This window comes from Moschus berezovskii, chromosome 25, assembly GCF_049115385.1.
Source record: "Moschus berezovskii isolate FMDL1 chromosome 25, NW_MosBer_1.0, whole genome shotgun sequence".
Taxonomy (NCBI): domain Eukaryota; kingdom Metazoa; phylum Chordata; class Mammalia; order Artiodactyla; family Moschidae; genus Moschus; species Moschus berezovskii.
The window spans coordinates 50,039,659-50,064,342 of record NC_142484.1 but is presented as its reverse complement, the minus strand read 5'-3'; the positions used below and the strand labels follow the sequence as shown (position 1 = coordinate 50,064,342).

Genomic DNA, 24,684 nt, shown 5'->3' with positions numbered 1-24,684 from the left:
TTGTTCTCTGCTGCCTCTGCCTTTTCTAAAACCCACTTGAACATCTCGAAGTTCATGGTTCACATATTGCTGAAGCCTGGCTTGGAGAATTTTGAGCATGACTTTACTAGCGTGTGAGATGAGTGCAATTGTGCAGTAGTTTGAGCATTCTTTGGCATTGCCTTTCTTTGGGATTGGAATGAAGACTGACCTTTTCCAGTTCTGTGGCCACTGCTGAGTTTTCCAAATTTGCTAGTATATTGAGTGCAGCTTTACAAATGTTTTAATCATTAAATGATTCAGCAGATGGTATCTCTGAAAGGTGTAAAATATAAAGAAATAAAAGATATGGATTCAAGTCTCTTCCCAACTGTGTGAATCACTTCTCTGAGCTCAAAATTTTCCTTTCTAAAAATTGCACCTCCCTATCAAAAATGGTACATAAGTGAATTATAAAATAATGTACTCTATAAAAGGTAAAGCAACATCAAATTTTAGGTAGTTTTATTACTGAATTACAGCAGATACGAAGACTGACTTCTATCAAAAAATACTGAACTGGCAAACAGGAGATTCTAAAAGTAGTATCAGGACATTTTCCCAAGAATGCGTCATCCTTTTAGATAGTACAAAAATTTAGTACACAGATAGAGAAAACGTTTGACCAACAAATGATTCATTACAGAGAGTCGGGATGCAGAGAAGAGTCAACCCTAGAAAGTTACAGCGTGGGACATGAATGATTTCCAGTTAAGAGTTTCTACCAAGTTTCACAGTCTGATTTGACACTGCATTTGCTGGGGGCTTCCCTGGCGGCTCAGACGGTAAAGAATCCCCCTGCAATGCTGGAGACATGCGTTTGATCCCTGGGTTGGGGAGATTCCCTGCAGGAGGAAATGGCAACCCACACCAGTATTCTTGCCTGGAGAATTCCATGGACACAGAAGCCCGGCAGGCTACAGTCCATGGGGTCACAGAGAGTTGGATGCAACTTTCACTTTCACTTTCTTTCTAGGGACAAAAATATGCATCTCCTTGGGGGCTGGAAGGGTAGGTGGAGTGGAAGGCAGGACTGGTAGGAAAGAAGCATATTCTAAAACTATCATACTTCCATTTGGTTTTGTAATGATGTTAAGTCTGCTTTTACTTTATTCGCGTTTCACAGATGGCAAATATTTCTGTTTGAAGTACACAACCTCGGTTGTGAAAACATGAGAAGGTCAGGTTCAGAAATTCTCAGAGACCCAGGTTAACAAGACAACTCAAATAGATATTAGGGCCCGTGACACCTTAGACCTTGAAAACTTGAACTGGCTTGGCTAAAGCAGGGAAAGAAACTGTCCTTTGTGCACTACCAAGGACAGGGACCTCTGCATCCCAAGCTTTAATTACGGGGCAAAAAAAACTATTTGGAGAAAGTAAAGCCATGGCTGAATCTTCCCATTTTTCCCTCAAGCATATGGTCTTGAGTAGAAGAAGGGAAAAGGAAAGTCTACAACCTTAGGAATTAGGAACACCAAAGTTACAAGCGACCTCTGCCCCAAAAGTCTAATCTCTCTAACACTGAAATCTCTAAATCAGAAATATTTGTTAAAGCTTATTGGCCTGCCGTATTTTTTCCTCCTTCAAGCTGGGCCCAGAAATGTGATGTCTGGCTATGGAAATGTGATGTTAAACACAGTCATGTATCAGTTCAGTTCAGTTCAGTCGCTCAGTCGTGTCCGACTCTTTGGCACCCCATGAATCACAGCATGCCAGGCCTCCCTGTCCATCACCAACTCCCGGAGTTCACTCAAACTCATGGCCATCGAGTTGGTGATGCCATCCAGCCATCTCATTCTCTGTCGTCCCCTTCTCCTCCCACCCCCAATCCCTCCCAGCATCAGAGTCTTTTCCAGTGCGTCAACTCGTCACATGAGGTGGCCAAAGTATTGGAGTTTCAGTTTTAGCATCAGTCCTTCCAATGAACACCCATGTATATTTAAGCTTAATTATAATGCAGTCCGGTAACAATTATGCCTATCATTAATGGGTCCAATAAGCCCTGAAAGCTTTATTTGGCTACAGTATCAAAACATCCATAGAAGTTCCATGTTTGTAGTTTGCTGCTTATGCAGCATGTTCATCTGCTTCCAACTTAAAAAAAATTACCCAATACGTATATAACAAACTTTCAAAAATTTCATTTAGACTATTTTTCAAGCAGTATGGGTTCCAAATTTACGGTTCAAAGAAATTACCACACAAAACATAAGGAAGAAACAAAGTAATATTGAGATTTTAAACTAGATGAGAAATCCCCTATGCTTCTCTATACTCTGTTTTACTTGTTTTTCTCTCAGTGATTCCTTTTGCCTCATTTACAAACAATGCTTCTCACAGACTTACAAAAGTGCTTTCCTTTATGGACTTTAACATTCAAATTTCCATGTATCAAAACATTTTTGTAAAATTACTGTTAGGCTGGGGTAGGATAAAACCTTAATACATTAAGACGGTAGTTTATGATTATTAAGATAAATAAGAAAAAACAGTAGAATGCCATGAGATAAGAAAAAAAATAGGAATTTATATTTCTTTCTTCCAAATCAGAGATTCCCTAATTTTCATGTGCAGCAGATTCATAGAAAACCCATAGGTCTAAGAAATCCGAACCTCTGGAAAATGAAGGATACACATGCAACTCTAACGATTATCTCGGTACTGTTACAAGTGATCTGTAAGTCGTATTTTGAGAAATGCTACCCTAAAATAGAATAATTTAACACAGTACAGGATATTTGCACATACTTATGTGCTCAGCAAAAGTAATATATAAAATGAATTTCTTAAAAAGCAGATAAAGAACGCTACTTGAATAGAAAAAGGGAAAAAGGACATACATTTACAAAAGAAATACAAATGGCCAACAAACATATGAAGATATTCAACTTTACTAATACAAACATACAAACTTGATATATGTCTAATGTCAACAAACTAACACGCTCAGAGTAAGTTTTCGGTATGAAATCTCATAGTTTTACTCACACGTACGAAACTTAAGTTGGAGAGAGAGATTCTTTGCCTGTGAAGTGGGCAACAGTGGACTTACAGGGATTTTAAAAGCGCCTCTCTCTGCCCAGTGAGGACGCTCTCCCAGCATTGTGCTATACAAAGAAAGAACGTGCACTTGACTGTTTATCTTCCCCGCAAGGCTCCCTGCTTCAAATCTCTCAATCACGGCTGGGGCTCTCTCCACAAAAATCCACCTCAATGTTCAAAGCACAAAACAAAGCTCAGAGCAATACAGTACCTAAGATGAAGAAGGGATGAAAGAACCTACAGGCCTTTCTTCTTCTATTAATAGGGCACTCGTAGATTCGGGAGAGACGCAGAGGCAGGGAATATTAGTGGATGAGAAAAAAATAAGTAAATAACGGAGGAGGAAGAAAGAGAAGGTAGGACGGACGGTAGGCTTTACTAACTACCTTACTTTCCTGACAGTTTCAAAGCAGTTGGGGGGAGTCCGGGAGAGGAAGAACCTGTTATCTCACTAAAGAAACAGCAACACTGTAAGAAGAATTCCATCTCAATTATCTTTTATTTTCAGCTCTATCCTTGCAAGCCAGCCCACTTAAGCTTTTACATCACTTTCCTATCTTATGACCTCTATGTTGGGGTGTGGTACTTCAAACACACACGTTTTTGTTCTTTTCCTTCTTCTTCTGGAGGGAAAAGATGGCATTGATTTGCTGAAAAGTATGGATGGGGATAAAAAAATAAAGTACGGACGGAAAGCGTTATCTTGAGGAGTAAACGGTTCTTCCTGACAGAACTACGGATTTCTCTATCCCTTTGACTGTCAGCACACCACTAAAGGCTAAAAGAAGGCTCAAGAGCGAGGTAACATCCCCCTTGTCAAGTCTCTGTTTCCTTGCTCCTGCGATATTGGCTTTGCCAAGCAACCCCATTCCCGTAAATACACATTACAGGTCTCTCCAAACTACTTCTATAAAATAAGATCCTGTTTGACCAACCTTATAGAGCAGTCATTCGCCTCTATAGCTGCTGAGCTGCTCTGCTGCTCTGTCTGCCTACAGTCAGAAGGGAACCAAAATTCAAAATTTCCTTTCTTCTGGGCCAAAAACCAGACCTTTTGTCCTCCTTCCTAGACATGCTGCAACTCCAAGTTGACTCCTCTGCCTCAAGTAGTGGCATATGCTTTCCTTCTTTTAATAAACAAAGGAAAAACCCCCCTTTTTCCCTTATTGAGGAAGGCACCGAACTCTGATAAAGGCCTCTGCTGCTGCTGCTAAGTCACTTCAGTCGTGTCCAACTCTGTGTGACCCCATAGACGGCAGCCCACCAGGCTCCCCCGTCCCTGGGATTCTCCAGGCAAGAACACTGGAGTGGGTTGCCATTTCCTTCTCCAATGTGTGAAAGTGAAAAGTGAGAGTGAAGTTGCTCAGTCATGTCTGACTCGTAGCGACCCCATGGACTGCAGCCTACCAGGCTCCTCCATCCATGGGATTTTCCAGGCAAGAGTACTGGAGTGGCTTGCCATTGCCTTCTCCGGATAAAGGCCTCTAGGAAGATGCTAAAATGCCTTGACATGTTTAACAGCACCTTATTTCAGAGGCTATGGATGAACCTCCCCACCGTACCCCAGGGCAAACACACGGAGCGTCCAAGGGGGCAGAGGGGGAAGCCTCGAGGAGGAACATGCAGACTCTGCAAAACTGACGGGAGGGAGGAGAGGGGACAACTTTCAGGACTAGAAAAAGGAGGCAGTCCACATGCTGCGACGCCCCCGCGCCCCCCGCGCCCAGCCCTCGGCGCACTGTCCTCCCGCCAGCGGCCGCGGCCGCCCCCTACAGCCCCCAGCGGCCCGGGAGCGCCACACGCCCCCGCGGCGCCGACCGAGCCGCAGCAGGGCTGGCGCAGGGAGCGCGGGCCACACTCCGACAGCTTGCTCGGCGCGGGCTCGGGACCCAGAGGGTCAATCCCGTCTTAGGGCATCGGCCCGCCGCGGCGCCCAGCCCCAAACTCGGGCTCCCCGCGCCGCGCCGGCCCGCCGCCCGCCCCGAGAAAGCCCCGAGACACCCCTCCACAGCGCGCCGCCCAAGCCTTTGGTTTCGGCGGCGGCGCGAATAACGCTCCCTGAGGACGAGGGGCCGCGCCTGCCGGTGCCTCCTCGGCACAGGCTCAGACCCAGGAGCGGGCAGCCGCAGGCGGCACCTCCTCAGTCCCCACTCCCGACTCCCTTTCCCGCTGCGCCGGACGGGAAGGGGCCTCCACGACCCGGGGCTCACCTCACACCTCGGGGCCGGACTCCCGGGAGGCTGCGCTGCCGGCCGGGGGCGGCCGCGGGTCCCTCCGCTACACGGAGCCAGCGAGAGGCGCCGGCGAGCTTTCGCCACTGCCAGGGCGCGGGGGCGGGCGGGGGGGGGGGAGCATGCGCGCGCACGTACGGCGCAGGCGCGCTGCGCCCGCTCGGCTGCGCGCTCGCGTTTTGTGCCCAGCTTCTGGGTAGCCGGAGAAGGCAATGGCAAGCCACTCCAATAACTCTTGCCTGGAGAACCCCATGGATGGAGGAGCCTGGTAGGCTGCAGTCCGCGGGGTCGCTAAGGGTCGGACACGACTGAGCGACTTCACTCTCTCTTTTCACTTTCATGGATTGGAGAAGGAAATGGCAACCCACTCCAGTGTTCTTGAAGGAGAATCCCAGGGACGGGGGAGCCTGATGGGCTGCCGTCTATGGGGTCACACAGAGTCGGACACGACTGAAGTGACTTAGCAGTAGCATAGCTGTCGATCAGTTTCACCTCTTTCCACTTCAATTCCTCATCTGTAGAATGAATAATGGAATCTCATAGTCATAAAAGAGAAATCGTGTTAGATAGAAATAGTAGTAGAATCTGTCTCCTAGGACCGTCTTTAGGCATCTACATGCAGTTAGAAGTGTGCCTTCTGTATAGTAAGTGCTCGAATGTTAGTTCTCGGACTCATTTTTTCATTTATTGTTGCTGCTGTTACTGTTATTTACACATACACACACATACATACCCTTTGTTTTAAACCATTCAGCACCAACCTTTAAAATGCCACATTTAATTTATTGAGAATATACATGGCACTATGTGTACCACTAACTTGTTCATTTTAACTGCAGTAGAGAGATTTAATGTACAAATATACTTTAATTCATTGACTCATTTTTCTGATGGACATAGCGGTTCCAAGTGTTTCACTATTGTGATATCTATCTTCCTTGTACATGACCAAGGATCATGGGGTGGATACCCAAAAGTGTAGTCGTGGCACTTTAACATACAGGCATCTGCAACTCAAGTGCTTATTTCAATTCACACTCGCAGTATAGAGTTGGAATTCCCCATTTCGCCCCGTCTTGGTGTTCTCAGGCTTTTAGGTTTTTGTCAACCTCTGAAACAATACCTCAAGCCTGTCTTGATTTTGATGTTTATTTCCCTTACACCTCAGTGTTTTCATGTTTCTTCAGTGTTTTCATGTTTCTTCGCTGTTTGGGGTTTCTCTTCTGTGATTTGCCAATTTGTTGCCTTTTGTCCACTGCTCTGTCAGGTTATTTGCCTTTGGTTGTTATTCTTGTTTTAATTCTTTGTCAGTTACTTGCCTCCCAGGTATCTTATCCGGCTCTGTAGCTTGTCTTTTCACTTTGCGTTTTCTTTGCCTTTTGTGTTTCAAGAAATCCCTCCCTACCTCTGAAAATCATAAAAACGGTCTGCCGTTTTTTTCCAGCAGTTTTTTAAATTTGATTTTTTAATTCATGGCTGTAATCTCTTGAAATTCATTTTTATCTATGTTATGAGGAACAATTTTAGTTTTTCATAGGAATGGTGCTTTTTGCACCATGCATCAAATAACCCACCTGAACAGTAATGCATTGCTGTAATATACAAGTTCCATTTTCAGGCTCTCTTATTTACTGCTCTGTTTGAACAACCTTGTTTCAATCCCACATTTCCTCTACCTTATGCTTCTTCAGAATCATTTCAACTGTTCTGGCACTCTTCTGTTTGAATTTTAGAATAATTTCTTCGTGAGAAACAGTTTGTATTTTGTTGAAATGGCTTTAGGTTTTAAATGAATCCAGGGAAAATGTCTGTCTTTGTGATACTGAGTTTTAGTATCTTTTTGTTTCTTTATGTATGTATTCATTAATTTGTTCCTAGGTACCTTACAGTTTTTGTTTCAATCGTGAATGAGACCTTTTCTCTGTAACATTTTTCAGTGGGATACTGCTGGTCTACAAGAATGCCACTGATTTTTATATATTGACCTTATACTGAGCGTCCCTGCTGAACTCTTCTATTATCTCTAATTGTGTGTAAATTCTCTTATGTATTCTTTGTAGAAATCCTGTTGCTGCAGGCAAGGCCAAGTTCATATCTCACATTCCAGTTCTTATGTTTTAGGTCAGATTGTTGCGTCTATACTCATGAGAGATATAGACGGTGATATTAATAGTTTTTCTTTTCTTGCCATGTATTTTTGCTTTTTGGTGTCAAGGATGTAATAGCTTCATAAAGTGAGGTCTTTTCCTCCTGTTGTTTGAAACAGTTTTTACAATGAATAAGGACTGTCTGTTCCGTCTATGGAGTCACACAGAGTCGGACACGACTGAAGTGACTTAGCAGCAGCAGCAGCAACAGCTCTTTGAAAGAGTCAGTATATCATCCTGTAAAAATCCTCTCTCATGGTATCTTTGAAGTAAAGACAGAGAAATTTCCTCTTTCCAAACTGAAATTCTGCAATTCTCCATTCCTCCCTGTCTCCTGGACTTTGGGAACCATTGTTCTACTTTATTTCTCTATGAATTTGACTGCTCTGGGTACCTCATATTAATGAAACTCAAACACTAGAATTTTAATATGAGTTTTCATTCAGGATTTTACTTCAGAGGAATTTTATACAGACTTGTAAACTGTGCACTAGAGCTATTGAATTCCTATTTGAAGTAATAGCCATACATAATTGAATAAGATTTACTATTACTGAGCGTGCCTAAAAGAATGCTTGTCACGTTTTGATTATAATTCCTAGTGAGAGGTTTTTAAAATGTATTAAGCAATGATGTTATCCTTGAGGTAGCCTCCTTAGGTATCTTGGAGAAGGTAACATTTGAATATATGTTCCCGTGAATATCAGTGCAGTTTATTTGTAGTCATTTCTCATTTTAATGAAACTTGCCAATATTTGAAAATGTTTCAGGTAGTTGATCACATTCTTTCTGTAAGGTATAGTTCAGGCGAGGCAGAAAAAGGAAAGACGACCTCAACAGAAGTAGGTTACCTTTATTCAGGCAAGGAGGGGGCGACAGTCAGTCTAACGACCAGGCTGAGCGCCGAGAGGGATCAGGGAGGCTCCATATTTATAGGGAGGTTTGTGGAAGCGATAAGGAAAACGTTAATCAGGCAGGATGGTTTGGGTATTCTTCAGTTGAGATGGCATTTGTAGTTGGGCAGGGGATGATAAGTCTTCAGGGCAGGTGTAGGGGGTGGAAGGTTTCTGGACAGGGGGTGATAAGTCCCAGAGAGATGCAACTGGCCTGGAGCCATCAGGGTGGGACCTAAAGTTCTGTTTTGTTTCCTCTGAAGTTAGGTGATTCAGCAAGGGCCTTTGAGACTGTTGTTTTCTTTTCTAGGCCCAAAAGACTCCTTCCGTTTCAAAATACCCAGTTGGGTTTAAAGTAAATTGCACGTATTTAAGTCCCTGATTTGAAGAAAAGTGGGCTTGTGTAAAGTATTTTAAAATATTTAAATGAATGTCCTTGCTGAAAACAGGAATTCACAGCTTGGATTTTAAAATACTTGACACCAACTGTTTTTTTTTTTTGCAGGAACACTTTTTAAACAATGTCTGTTAAATAATTCTAGAGAAAGTACTATTTAATGCCTGAAAAGAGTAGGTCGTGAAATATAGCTTGAGTTTTCAGAATAATGTATATTTTACAGTTTAAAATCAGTAAAGTTTATTCCTAGAATATGTTTCACCTTATGTGTTATTTGAGTAACAGTAATTTTCCAGGTACTTAGGTTTGTTTTTTTTTTCCTTTTAAAGTAGTTCCTTCTCTTTATTTAGGGGCTTCTAAGAGGCTCAAATGGAGAAGGCAATGGCAACCCACTCCAGTACTCTTGCCTGGAAAATCCCATGGACAGAGGAGCCTGGTAAGCCGCAGTCCATGGGGTCGCGAAGAGTCGGACACGACTGAGCGGCTTCACTTTCACTTTTCACTTTCATGCATGGGAGAAGGAAATGTCAACCCACTCCAGTGTTCTTGCCTGGAGAATCCCAGGGACAGCGGAGCCTGGTGGGCTGCCGTCTATGGGGTCACACAGAGTCGGACACGACTGAAGAGACTTAGCAGCAGCAGCAGCAGCAGCAACAGGCTCAAAGCATTTTATGAAAGAGTTAACACATTTCAAAGTTTGTTGATATTTCTAGAAAGGCATGCACATGTAACATATTTATTAAAAACATGGGGTTTAAAGTCCTGTCTGTAACACTTTGAGTCTCAGTTTCCTCATGTGAAATACAGGGAATAATATGTTAAATACAGTAATATCTACCTCATAGGTGGCTGTGAAGATTAAATGAGAAAATAAAGTTAAGCCTCTTACTAGAATGCCATGCACAAAGAAAAATTTCATTATTCTGTTGTTGCAAGGACATAATTGCTGAGGTTTAAAAAAGAATTGTTCTTGTGTTCTGTATTAGCATCATCATTTTGTCTTTTCAACACTGATTTTCGAAAGAACATGTTTCCTTTCCTACAGTTTCCCCCTTCGTTTTTTTCTCTTTCATCCTTCTAATCCAAAGATCTATGTCCCAAGGAATTTTGATACTACAACCTGTGTTTCAAAAATAGAAATGTGTTACTGTGATAGAAGCAGCTTAGCTAAGACTGTCAAGTTCACATTAGAGCCATTTGAAGAATTAAAAAAAAACTGTTTGTGTAGAAAACAAACAAAAAACACATTATTCCTATTTACACCCACAGAAGGCAGCCCATCTGCTGTTTATCTAATCTTGATTCAGAAACATACAACAATAGAATAACAACATCGTATCTAACTTAAGATTTTAGCTTCATTTTCTGATAAGAGTGTTTCCCCTTTACCAGACGATACCAAAAGGAATCAGCATTGTTTATGAAAGGACCGTAAGGAAACGGGTATGTTTTACTCTTCCAACATTAATGATAGCAAATAATTCTCTATAAATATATAGTATGTACTACTAATTTTTTTTTTCTTTCCTGCTACTAATCTTTATATGCAGAGTACATCATGAGGAACGCAGGGCTGGATGAAGCACAAGCTGGAATCAAGATTGCCAGGAGAACTATCAATAACCTCAGATATGCAGGTGACACCACCCTTATGGCAGAAAGTGAAGAGGCACTAAAAAGCCTCTTGATGAAAGTGAAAAAGGAGAGTGAAAAGGTTGGCTTGAAGTTCAACATTCAGAAAACAAAGATCATGGCATCTGGTCCCATCACTTCATGGGAAATAGATGGAAAAACAGTGGAAACAGTGTCAGACTTTATCTTCTTGGGCTCCAAAATCACTGTAGATGCTGATTGCAGCCAGGAAATTAAAAGACGCATACTCCTTGGAAGGAAAGTTATGACCAACCTAGATAGCATATTAAAAAGCAGAGACATGACTTTGCCAACCAAGGTCTGTCTAGTCAAGGCTATGGTTTCTCCCGTGGTCATGTATGGATGTGAGAGTTGGACTGTGAAGAAAGCTGATCGCCGAAGAATTGATGCTTTTGAACTGTGGTGTTGGAGAAGACTCTTGAGAGTCCTTTGGACTGCAAGGAGATCCAACCAGTCCATTCTAAAGGAGATCAATCCTGGGTGTTCATTGGAAGGACTGAGGCTAAAGTTGAAACTCAAATACTTTGGCCACCTCATGGGAAGAGCTGACTCACTGGAAAAGACTTTGACGCTGGGAGTGATTGGGGGCAGGACGCAAGGGGACGACAGAGAATGAGATGGCTGGATGGCATCACCGACATGAGTCTGATGTGACTTGAGTTTGAGTGAACTCCGGGAGTTGATGATGGACAGGGAGGCCTGGCGTGCTGTGATTCATGGAGTCGCGGAGAGTCGGACACGACTGAGCGACTGAACTGAACTGAACTGACTGAACTAATCTTTAAAGTGGTAAGTATCCTGCCTGTGACTTCCTAGCACCAAACTGATTTTTCCTCAAAACTGTTCAGTGCCTGTAATAGAGAGAAAGAGGGAGCCTTACTGGAAACATATTCTAAGTCTCTAATAGGATGTGAGAGTTGGACTGTGAAGAAAGCTGATCGCCGAAGAATTGATGCTTTTGAACTGTGGTGCTGGAGAAGACTCTTGAGAGTCCCTTGGACTGCAAGGAGATCCAGCCAGTCCATTCTAAGGGAGATCGATCCTGGGTGTTCATTGGAAGGACTTATGCTAAAGCTGAAACTCCAATACTTTGGCCACCTCATGCGACGAGTTGACTCACTGGAAAAGACTCTGATGCTGGGAGCGATTGGGGGTAGGAGGAGACGGGGACGACAGAGAATGAGATGGCTGGATGGCATCACTGACTCAATGGACATGAGTTTGAGTGAACTCCGGGAGTTGGTGATGGACAGGGAGGCCTGGCGTGCTGTGGTTCATGGGGTCGCTAAGAGTCGGACATGACTGAGCGACTGAACTGAACAAGAATACATTTTGAAATATTATATTTTAGAAGTGTAGAATATTAAATTTATTTTAAAAGTATTCATACTATTATGTACAGGCTGTAAAATGCTATCAAGGGGCACTTCTGGATAAATACTTTAAAATATACAAGACATTTTGGCCGCTGCGAAACAGACTAAACAGCCTAAGCCCTGACTTCCATCTTAGGCTTAACTGCAGATGTATCTGGCGGTGGTGGTGGTGGTGGTGTTCATTCGTTAAGTTGTGTCCGACTCTTTGTGACCCCGTGAACTGCAGCTCACCAGGCTTCCCTGTCCTTCACTGTCTTCCAACATGTACTATCTGGTGTACAAATAGTTTGCACATATTTAGGAAAAAATTCAGTGTTCTTGCCACAGTCTTCAGCAGGGCACAGCAAACTTTCTCTGTAAGGTCATACAGCAGACATTTTAGGCTTTGTCAGCCATGTGGTTTTTGTTGCAACAACTGAGCTCTGCTGGTGTAGTTCAAAAGCAGCTATCAGTCACTTCATTCGCTCAGTTCAGTTCAGTTCACTCGCTCAGTCAAGTCCGACTCTTTGCGACCCCGTGAATCACAGCACGCCAGGCCTCCCTGTCCGACACCAACTCCCAGAGTTCACTCAAACTCACGTCCATCGAGTCGGTGATGCCATCCAGCCATCTCATTCTCTGTCGTCCCCTTGCCTCCTGTCCCTAATCCCTCCCAGCATCACAGTCTTTTCCAGGTGGTCAAAGGTATTATAGAGTTTCAGGTTTAGCACCAGTCCTTCCAATGAACACACAGGACTGATCTCCTTTAGGATGGACCGGTGGGATCTCCTTGCAGTCCACGGGACTTTCAAGAGACTTCTCCAACACCACAGTTCAAAAGCATCAATTCTTTGGTGATCAGCTTTCTTCACAGTCCAACTCTCACATCCATACATGACCACTGGAAAAGCCACAGCCTTAACTAGATGGACATTGGTTGGCACAGTAATGTCTCTGCTTTTTAATATGCTACCTTGGTTGGTCATAGCTTTCCTTCCAAGGAGTAAGTGGCTTTTAATTTCATGGCTGCAATCAGCATAGCATCTGCAGTACTTTTGGAGCCCCAAAAATACAGTCTGACACTGTTTCCACTGTTTCTCCATCTATTTCCCATTAAATGACGGGACCAGATGCCATGATCTTACTTTTCTGAATGTTGAGCTTCAAGCCAACTTTTTCACTCTCCTGTTTCACTTTCACCAGGAGGATTTTTACTTCCTCTTCACTTTCTGCCATAAGGGTGGTGTCATCTGCATATCTGATTTATTGATATTTCTCATGGCAATCTTGATTCCAGCTGGTGCTTCATCCAGCCCAGCGTTCCTCACGATGTCCTCTGCATATAAGTTAAGTAAGCAGGGTGACAATATACAGCCTTGACGTACTCCTTTTCCTCTTTGGAACCTGTCTCTTGTTCCGTGTCCAGTTCTAACTTTTGCCTCCTGACCTGCATACAGATCTCTCAAGAGGGAGTTCAGGTGATCTGGTATTCCCATCTCTTTCAGCATTTTCCACAGTTTATTGTGATCCACACAGTCAAAGGCTTTGGATAGTCAAGAAAGCAGAAATAGATGTTTTTCTGGAAGTCTCTTGCTTTTTCCATGATCCAGCAGATGTTGGCAATTTGGTCTCTGGTTCCTCCGCCTTTTCTAAAACCAGCTTGAACATCTGGAAGTTCACGGTTCACATATTGCTCAATCCTGGCTTGGAGAATTTTGAGCTTGACTTTACTAGCTTGACTGCAACTGTGTGGTAGTTTGAGCATTCTTTGGCATTCCCTTTCTTTGGGACTGGAATGAAGACTGACCTTTTCTAGGCCTGTGGCCACTGCTGAGTTTTCCAAATTTCCTGGCATATTGAGTGCAGCACTTTCACAGTATCATCTTTCAGGATTTGAAAGAGCTCTACTGGAATTCCATCACCTCCACTAGCTTTGTTCATAGTGATGCTCTCTAAGGCCCACTTGAATTCACATTTCAGGATGTCTGGCTCTAGGTGAATGATCACACCATCGTGATTATCTGGGTCGTGAAGATCTTTTTTGTACACTTCTTCTGTGTATTCTTGCCACCTCTTCTTAATATCTTCTGCTTCTGTTAGGTCCATACCATTTCTGTCCTTTATCGAGCCCATCTTGGCAAGAAATATTCCCTTGGTATCTCTAATTTTCTTGAAGAGATCTCTTCTCTTTCCTATTCTGTTGTTTTCCTCTATTTCTTTGCATTGATCGCAGAGGAAGGCTTTCTGAGCTCTCCTTGCTATTCTTTGGAACTCTGCATTCAGATGCTTATGTCTTTCCTTTTCTCCTTTGCTTTTTGCTTCTCTTCTTTTCACAGCTATTTGTAAGGCCTCCCCGGACAGCCATTCTGCTTTTTTGCATTTCTTTTCCATGGGGATGGTCTTGATCCCTGTCTCTTGTACAATGTCACGAACCTCCGTCTGGCACTGTATCTATCAGATCTAGTCCCTTCAATCTATTTCTCACTTCCACAGTATAATCATAGGGGATTTGATTTAGGTCATATCTGAATGGTCTAGTGGTTTTCCCTACTTACTTCAATTTAAGTCTGAATTTGGCTATAAGGACGTCATGATCAGAGCCACAGTCAGCTCCTGGTCTTTTTTTTTTGCCAACTGTATAGAGCTTCTCCACTTTGGCTGCAAATAATATAATCAGTCTGACTTCAGTGTTGACCATCTGGTGATGTCCATGTGTAGAGAATTCTCTTGTGTTGTTGAAAGAGAGTGTTTGCTATGACCAGTGCATTCTCTTGGCAAAACTCTATGAGCCTTTGCCCTGCTTCATTCTGTGCTCCAAGGCCAAATTTGCCTGTTACTCCAGGTGTTTCTTGACTTCCTACTTTTGCATTCCAGTCCCTATAATGAAAAGGACATCTTTTGGGGGTGTTAGTTCTAAAAGGTCTTGTAGGTCATCACAGAACCGTTGAACTTTGGCTTCTTCACCGTTACTGGTTGGGGCACAGACTTGGATTACTATAATACTGAATGGTTTGCCTTGGAAACGAACAGAGATCATTCTGTCGTTTTTGAGATTGCATCCAAGTACTGCATTTCAGACTCTTTTGTTGACCATGATGGCTACTCCATTTCTTCTAAGGGATTCCTGCCCACAGTAGTAGATACAATGCTCATCTGAGTTAAACTCACCCATTCAGTCCATTTTAGTTCACGGATTCCTAGAATGTCTATGTTCACTCTTGCCATCTCCTGTTTGACCACTTCCAATTTGCCTTGATTCATGGACCTAACATCCCAGGTTCCTATGCAATATTGCTCTTTACAGCATCGGACCTTGCTTCTATCACCAGTCACCTCCACAACTGGGTACTGGTTTTGCTTTGGCTCCATCCCTTCATTCTTTCTGGAGTTATTTCTCCACTGATCTCCAGGAGCATACTGGGCACCTACCGACCTGGGGAATTCCTCATTCAGTATCCTATCATTTTGCCTTCTCATAATGTTCATGGGGTTCTCAAGGCAAGTATACTGAAGTGGTTTGCCATTCCCTTCTCCCGTGGACCACATTCTGTCAGACCCCTCCACCACGACCCGCCCATCTTGGGAGGCCCCACACGGCATGCCTTAGTTTATTTTTTTTTTATTTGAAAAGTATTTATTTTCAAAAAATTTGTTATTTAAGTTAACACACAAGAGGTTATTTAAAAATATGGAATGCTTCACGAATTTGCGTGTCATCCTTGAGCAGGCGCCCATGGCTCAGTTTCATTGAGTTAGACAAGGCTGTGGTCTGTGTGATCAGTTAGGTCCAATTCTTTGCAACCCCATGGACTGTAGCACCCCAGGCTTCCCTGTCCTTCACCAACTCCCGGAGCTTGCTCAAACTCATGTCCATCGCGTCGGTGATGCCATCCAGCCATCTCATCCTCTGTCGTTCCCTTCTCCTCCCGCCTTCAATCTTTCCTGGCATCACGGTCTTTTCCAGTGAGTCTGTTCTTTGCTTCAGGTGACTGAAGTATTGAAGCTTCAGCTTCACATCAGTCCTTCCAGTTGAGTATTCAGGACTGATTTCCTTTAGGATTAACTGCTTTGATCTCCTTGCAGTCCAAAGGACTCTCAAGAGTCTTCTCCAACACCACAGTTCAAAAGCATCAATTCCTAAGCTTTCTTTAGAGTCCAACTTGCACACCCATACATGACTCTAGGAAAAACCATAGCTTTGAGCAGTGACCCCACAAGACAGTTGACCCAGACTTGCCTGTGAGTGTCCAGGAGTCTCTGGCAGAGGGGTGAGTCAGCAGTGGCCTGCTGCAGGATGGGGAGGCGCTGAGTGTGCCAGTGCATGTACCAGACCTTTTGAAGGCGGTCGACATTGTCTTCATTACCTCCACCATGGTTTGGTCTCAGGTGAAACAACAGGGAGGGAACACAGCCCCACCCATCAACAGAAAATTGGGTTAAAGATTTACTGAGTATGGCCCCACCAATCGGAACAAGACCCAGTTTCCCCCACAGTCAGTCTCTCCCATCAGGAAGCTTCCATAAGCCTCTTATCTTTATCTGTCAGAGGCTGGGCCCAATGGAAATCACAATCACAGAAAAGCAGCCACAGACAATACATGAACAGCTTGGAAGTGTTTCCGGATGACGTTGTTCGCAGGGACATAATTGGGGCAGATTTGTTCTGTAGGTTGTAGTCTGCCAGCTTCTGAACTATAGCAAGCATTAGTCTCTATCACCTTAGATAATTCTTTCATTTCAGTGGTTGGTGACCTATGGCACTTTTCTGTCCCATGGAAACTGTCACTGTTTCATTCTTGTTACTGCTTTCGAGGATCATCATTTTACTCTATCATATAATGGTATTAAAAATACTCAATAAAGTAAATTCTAGCGCATCACTATAGTAAAGATATGCCAATAAATCTTATTTCCAGTTGTCTCTGAAGTCACACCACACCAGTTCAAGGAAACATTTGAGTAGTTTATGGGAATAGTAAAATAGAAACAACATAATGTGATAGTCATAGAAGCTTCTAGTTACTAAGTATGTACTGTGCCTCAGGTTCTGTCCTCAGTGAATGTATACACATCATCTCCTTTATTCCTCAGAATAACACAATAAGTTGTATTCTGCTTTACAAATGAGGAACTGAGTCTTCTAATTAAATACAACTTATCTAGAGTCTTACAGTAAGTGATAAAGCTAAGGTGTGAATTGTATTTTTGATTCCAAAGACTACTAACCACCTACCTGATCATGTCGAATATGAAATCTTCCATTTTATTTCCTCGGCCTGCCTGACTGCTCAGTCGCTTCAGCTGTGTCTGACTGACTCTTTGTGACGCTATGGACCGCAGCCCGCCAGGCTCCTGTATCCATGGGAGTCTTCACGTAAGAATGCTGGATTGGGTTGAGGATCTTCCCAAACCAGGGACTGAACCTGGGTCTCGTGCATCTTCTGCATTGCAGGCAGATTCTTTACTGCTGAGCCACTGGGGAAACCCCTCTGCTGCTGCTGCTGCTACGTCACATCAGTAGTGTCCGACTCTGTGCGACCCCACAGACGGCAGCCCACCAGGCTCCCGCGTCCCTGGGATTCTCCAGGCAAGAACACTGGAGTGGGTTGCCATTTCCTTCTCCAATGCATGAAAGTGAAAGTGAAGTCGCTCAGTCGTGTCCGACTCCTAGCCATCCCATGGACTGCAGCCTACCAGGCTCCTCCGTCCATGGGATTTTCCAGGCAAGGGTACTGGAGTGGGTTGCCATTTCCTTCTCCAGAAACCCCTCTAGTGAATCACAAATATTTTATCAGTGATTTTATAAAATGTGTTAAGGTAATTTGGCTTCCCAGGTGGCACTAGTGGTACAGAATCCACCTGCAGTGCAGGAGACGCAAGAGATATGGGTTCAGTCCCTGGGTCGGGAAGATTCCCTGGAGGAGGAAATGGCAACTCACTCCAGGATTCTTTCCTGAAAAGTTCCATGGACAGAGGTGCCTGACAGGCTACAGTCCATGGGGTGGCAAAGAGTTTGACGTGACTGCACGCACTGTAGCTGGTTAAGGTCATTGAGTTCATTCCTATTGTTCAGGCTGTTAAAGAGCTAAGCAGTTTGTCTTAAAGTAGAGCATTAGGAAAATAAATATGCTCAGGTTTCTTCAGACAGTATGACTTCCGACAATACGTCTGAGTAGGAGCGTCAGCAAAGTCCGAACCAGTTAAATCTGGAAAGAACTCACTATTTGAGATATTACAGATCTTTCATGATTGAGGGGAGATCTCCAAAGAGTCCCCCACTTCAAAAATTATGATGAATTGGGACCAGCCCAATAAGGAGTTAGGGCTCATCAAGCAGGGGCTATTAGGTGGATGAGATGGGAAAGGTCACACAAGTGTGGTTGCTATTCATTTGGGAAAGGTGAGCCTTAGGCCAGTTGGTAAGCTGAGAAAGGGAGCCAGGAACTCCCTCGCTAGCCTAAATCACCAGGCCCATAGGCTGAAGTGTTTGCAGGTTAGCTGTGCCTCCTATCAATCAGCTAGAACAATACTTTCTCCAGGATTCCCATTGACTGATTCACCAAAGAGCTCAAAATATAAAGCCACCAAACACAAGAGAAAACAAGCCACTATGACTGAGTCACAGCATCAAACTTAGAACTGCAGATACTGAAACTGTCAAATACTGAATGACAGAATAGGTAAGTATGTAATGTTTACAGAAATAGGAAATATAGTCACAGGTTACCAATCTACAAGGAATTACTTGAAATAATAGATTAAAAAAGTCTACAAACATAATTTTTGAAATGGAAAATCATTCGATAGGATTCCTGAAATATTTAATAAGAAACAGCAATTCAGGCTGCTGTTTGAAGAGAAATTTCATAAGCTGGTAGTAGGTGAAAATAAAACTATCCAGAATGCCATAAGAGAGACAAGGAAAATGTGAAAGTGATGTCACGAGAAATGGAGGCAGAATGAGAAGGTCGAATAGGAGTATACTGGGTTGGCCCGAAAGATGGTATGGCTTTTCTGCACCTGAATGAACTTTGTGGCCAACCCAATAATTTGATTCCCAGGAGGGAGGGAATTGAGAGAATCTACGAGAGACAATATTTCGAGAGAGAATGACTACAGGTTTTCCACAACTGCTAAACACGTGAATTCACAGACCAAGGAGGTACTGTATACCACTAGCAGGAGAAGTACAAAGAAATACACCCTTCAGTGAAACTGCAGAACTCCAAGGACAGGAGTCATGAAAAACAGTCTCAGAAAAGGGGACAGACCTAAAAGAGACCAACGGTTAGAATGACAGCAGAGTCCTTAACAATACCAAAAGCCAGAAAACAATATATTTGAAATGTTGAGAGAAAAAAAACTTTTCAACCAGAATTCTGTACCATGTAAAACTCTCGTGGGGATGCACAGCCAGATCCCCTTCACAGAAGGACGAGCCTCTCCGCTGCAGGGAGTGGGGTCAGTAGACACCCTTCAGGTGGAGAGCTGCCTTATCTGAGGTGGATAATTAGGACTTGACTACACAGGAAAATGGCACCCACGTACCAAACTGACCTCTCATTCTCAAATTCACCCCGTTACTCATCCATTTCCTTTTCTATATCCTCTCATCTAACTACCAATTGCTTATTCTTTGAAGTCGATACCTATGGGTAGGTATATTTACCTAAGTCTATTTTATTTTACATAGCACTGAGATCAGTAACTATCCATCAAGCAATCTGGACTAGACTGAGTACTGAGAAGCAGATATGTGTGCATACGTGTCATCTTACAGCCAAGATAACATGAGATGATGAGAAAACCACGGCCAAAATATAGTGCTAACGTGTACACTTAAACACTGACTGACGCAGACAGAAATATCCATGAGATGGCATGCCCAAATTATTTCTAAAGTTGTTTGACAGACTTGTTTCCTCCCTCATGGCTCAGTGGTAAAAAATCTGACTGCCTGCCAATGCAGAAGACGTGGGTTCGATCCCCGGGCTGGGAAGATTCTCTGGAGAAGGACATGGCAACCCACGCCACTATTCTTGCCTGGGAAATCCCACAGACAGGAGCCTGGCAGGCTACAGTCCATGGGGTCGCAAAGACCCCACATGATTTAGCAACTAAAGAACAACAGAGGGCTAGATACTGTCAAGGGATATACAGACATCTGTCAGCAAGTTCACATTCTCCAGAAACGGCAAACTTAGCTGAGGGAAAAACAAACTGTACTGAAAATAGGTCACACTCAAAGAATGTTTAAAAAGCAATTAACTAGCTGCCATGGTATGGGAATTAAGCAGGACTTCAAGGATGAGTGTGATTTTAATTAAGCAGAGAGTTAAGAAAGGCCACCACAGGAGGGCATACGCTATCCCCTAGTTTCCATGACACTAAACTTTCATAGAGACCCTCATGTGGTTTATAAGCATTTTCTCTGAATCACATGCTAGGCTATTCTTACTGTATTGTTTTCATTACTGTATCTTGTTCTTCTCCTAGCAGGGGACGACAGAGGATGAGATGGTTGGACGGCATCCCTGACTCGATGGACATGAATTTCGGCAAGCTCCGTGAGTTGGTGATGGACAGGGAGGCCTGGCATGCTGCGGTCCATGGGGGTCACAAAGAGCTGGATATGACTGAGCAACTGAACTGATGATGACTGATGCTCTTGTTCTTGGTATGTCCTTTTTGATTCAGCTTCAAGGAATTCCATCCCGCAGCTTTTTAATTACCACTATTTTATATTAAAGATTATAAGTTTTCTTACCTAAACTGGAATTTCATTTAGATCACAGAAGCTAAAATTCCCCTACATTTAACCCCCTTCAGAAACTCTCTGCTCAGTAGGAACTCATTATTTCTACTATCATTTGCTCACCCTATTTATCTCCTGAGATATTTTCAGAGGAGCCAATCTGCTCATTTGAAATTCTATAACAATGATCATCTCTAACACGCACAGTTTTAATTATATGCTAGCTTGAACTATTTTTAATTGGTTATCATGTGTATGTCCTACCGTTCCCGTGAGGTTCTATTCTCCTGGAAAGCAGACTTTAGCTTTCTTCTACATATCTCTAAACACACAGAATGCCACATGCATAAGAGCTGTCATATAACTGTTCATTCCTTATTGAAAAGGATGAGGCTAATAATGTCAAATATCAAATACTGCTGAAAGTCAGTTCATGGAGCCATTCTATGCTGTCACGTCAGTCATGTCCAATTCTTTGTGACCCCATGGCAGGCTCCTCTGTCCATGGGATTCTCCAGGTAAGAATGGGTTGCCGTTTCGTCCTCCGGGCAATCTTTTCAACCCAGGGATCGAACTCATGTCTCCTACATCTCCTGCACTGGCAGGTGGGTTCTTTACCACTCATGCCACCTGGAGCTAGCAGTTCATGGAGGCAGGTATTCTCAAAGATTCTCTGGTTTCCTCTCTCTCTATGAGTGTTTTAACTTAAGAGCTCTAGTTTTACTCTAGAAACTTCCCAACTGGGCTTCCTTACAACCTCCTCTCCTATGCTGTTGTCAAAGTGATCTTCCTGAAACCCAAATCTGATTTCATCACCCCAATGCTCAAAGTCTTTCAATAGTTTCTCACTGCTCTAGGGGAACAAACCCCGAACTCCTCAGCATGTTTCGTCTCCTTCGGTGGCCCTGGTACCTAAATGCCTTTCCGTCCTCCTTGCCTCTGCATGAGCTGTTTCCTTGTCTGAGATTTCCAACTGCCGCCTCTGTACCCTAGTCAAATCAGAGTACTGCCTTGTTTGTGAACAAGACTTTCCACAGTGACTTAAAAGGCTTTCTTCTTTGGAATCCCAAAGCACACTGTGTATGATCTTATCATACCTACTGCTCTTTTGTCTTCCATCTCTGCGTTCCTAGCACCTAGAAGAACGCTTTTCACTTAGGAGTGCTGAATGAAAGGAAAAGGCAGCAAAGAGAAAGGATCTTTGATGGTGGTTTAAAAACAGGTCATTGGTTATGTTAGCAGTTGGGGAAGAAGGTGAAAAAGACCAGAGATACAAAGAATGAAGGATGGAACTGGTAGAAAGGAAACATTTAAAATATTTCAAAAATCTCGCAAGGGAAATAAAAGAAATGGATACAAGAGAGAAAACACATCAAAGTTAGCAAACACGTAAAGGTAACGGATACAAGATAGAAAACATGTCAAAGGCGGCTCCTTTTCAAAACCTAGAGTCGCTGACCAAGTTAGAAGGCAAAAGCAAGCGAGCTGAGAGGACAAACAAGAAGGTCTAAAAAGAGAGTACGTCGAGGAATCGTATCCTACATGACAAGGACAGGGAAGACTGAAAGAAAGGCTGGAATGAGCCTGGAAGGATACAGCACAGCCACGGAAACACAGAAGGGAGAATTTCGGGCATCATAATGTTCATTCTTTCGGTTTCCCAGGCTTGGAAATCTTAAAAAAAATTTCTTTTGGCACATTCCTTCTCTCCAACTGCTTTGAATCCATCACCAACTCCTATCTTTTCATTTCTTCTTTTTGAATATCTTTCAGATCAGCTATTACTCTCTTGGCACTGTCACTGTTCTTTCATAAACCTCCAACGTCTCTTAACTGAATTACTGCAGAGCTCCTAAGAGGTTTCTAATTCTAGTGTCTCTACCACCAAATATAACAAGAAGGCACACCCTGCCCACTCTCAGACATTCTCTGGGAAGCTTTCTCCCACCTCCTCCCCACCAGATTTAATCACCCCCTCCTCATCCATGCTACCAAACAGGGGTTGGCCAACTGTGGCCAGCTGGTCAAATCGGGCCCCTTCCTATTTTGGAAACAGTTTTACTGCAACACAGCCACTCCTACTTTGACTGCGTACGGTCTATGGCTGCTTTCATGGTATTAACAGCAGAAATGAATGGTGGCAACAAAGACCATGTGACCCACAAAGCCTAAAGTTATTTATTAGGCTATTTCATTTATAATACAGTATTTATTATATTAGTTATTTTTCTCTTCATAGAAAAATTTGACTACCTCTGGACTATACCATGATATTTGCATTTTACTTTAATTATTACCTTATCCTACTGATAATAAAAGTTGATAACAGGTACTTACTGAGATGGGCACTGTTCTGAGCCATTAGGTATATTATCTCATTTACTTCTTACAACATTGCTAAGGGACAGATATTATTACTATTTCCATTTTACAGATGAGGAAACTGAAGCTTATTATTCTAGACCCCATGCTTTCAACTACAACACAAATAATGACTACCCTATTTTCTTGAGCTTATTAAGAACAAAGATCATGTCGAAATCAGTTTTGTATTCCCAGAGACTCACACAGTGTCTGACAGAGTAGGTATTCCATAATTGTTTGCTAAGTTAATCTCACTAAAATAACCACTTTTACTCTGCCTTCTCTCCCATGAGCAATGACTTGGTTGCTCGCTGTATCGCGTCTAAACTCCTCTGGCTGGCATTAAGCCTGACCATAATCTGGGACAACTGAACCTAGCAAAGTTCAGAAAGGTCAATAAAGATCAACTCCTGTTTCAGAATTGGCTGCTTTTCCTTTGGACACCGTATGACTCGAACTCAGCACATGAGATAAACTAAGCTGCCGATAAAACTCACCTGCCATCACGGGACCTGTGGAGGCTGCCGTGGTAGCTGCTCACTTTGCTGTGGACACTCCCTGCTGTGCTTCTCTGGTCATCCGCCACGGCCAGCTGAGTTGAAGGAGCATGTGTGGATATCCCTTGAGTGGAAGTTCCTCTTGATTTCCTTATGGTAGGAGTATCTGGATCCCTCAGGAGGGACTGAGCAAAGTCAGGTTCCTGGAGGACCTGTCGGCTGTCGTTCGCTATCCTAGATAACAAAATACTAAGTGTAAGATAGCAACCCTACAGACCAAAAACGATTCTCTGACAGACTGATGCTATTCTTCAAAAAAGAAAGCTCTCCAAACAATGTCTTTAGGACAGATATAAGGTAACACTGTTGACAGAAGAGAGACTAACACAAAAATCTGTGTCAATCTGTTCCCTAAACTGGTATGATGGAAAGAGGTTCGTATTAGAATATGGAACTCAGGATGTTAGTTCCAGTTCTATCAATAGATATGTGATCTTACGCAACTCATTATCCCCTTTACTTAATTTTCCTCATCTATAAAATGACCGCATGCAATTTCATCATTTTTCAAAAGCCCCTTTCGGCTAAAGAAATTTATTGTTCTTGAAGACACTGAAATATTGCAAAGGTACTACCATAAAGTAAAAATAGTATTTTCTTGCATGGTTTATAGAAGTAGTGGAGGTCTCATCATGGCATAGACTCATTTTTTAATTTGTAAGAGCAGTTGTTTTGGGGTTACAAGATGATTTTATGACAGAATCTGTTGTCTAGTGCTTGAATAAACCTGACCGTAACTAGAACAAAACATATGAGAAATCAATTTACGCAAACACACAACGAAGTCCCAGACATAATAAAGGCTTAGGAGAAAAAGAATTAAGGGGACGAATTATGTCCAGAGCTAAAGTTTTTAACTGCTATGAAATGACTAAAAGCAGATCGGTGTTTATGTTGATGAACAAAATGGTAATTAAAGAGCCAATTCAACAGGTGCAAAGTTCAGTGTATCAGTTTGGGTAAATAAGTGACCATAAGAATCATAAAGTTAAAATGAGACAATATTATTTTTAAAAAAAGCTCCGACATGTGAAGATTAGATCATAAATTGACAAAGTGCATACATTCTAAGTTTCCAAATTAGGAAAGAATCACTGCTGTTACTGCCATTGTTATTTTTCGAGCTGGGGTAGAAGAACTCAAAGACTAGTATTTGTTGAGTACCTGCATAATGCCAAGCATTTTACATATATTCTCTGTTAATCTTTCTTAATACTGTTTTTATTATAGAGATTAACTCCTGAACAGACACGTCTATGGGGGTGGAGA

At 42.8% G+C, this 24,684-nt stretch overlaps 1 protein-coding gene and 1 long non-coding RNA gene across 8 annotated transcripts in view; one reads left to right on the top strand and one right to left on the bottom strand.

The window, feature by feature from the left end:
• LOC148773936 (ferroxidase HEPHL1-like) overlaps positions 1-24,684 on the top strand; it is a 226,320-nt gene that overhangs the window by 171,530 nt on the left and 30,106 nt on the right. The gene's annotated exons all lie outside the window — the stretch shown is intronic.
• LOC148773935 (uncharacterized) overlaps positions 9,718-24,684 on the bottom strand; it is a 57,935-nt gene continuing 42,968 nt past the window's right edge. The window contains exons 6-7 of one of the 2 annotated variants that reach the window (XR_016036443.1): positions 23,356-23,589; positions 9,718-16,567 (exon numbers count right to left, since the gene is read on the bottom strand). This is a non-coding gene — a long non-coding RNA (uncharacterized LOC148773935). Of the gene's footprint in view, positions 23,590-24,684 lie in introns of both variants that reach the window. The other variant, XR_016036442.1, reaches the window with a different exon arrangement.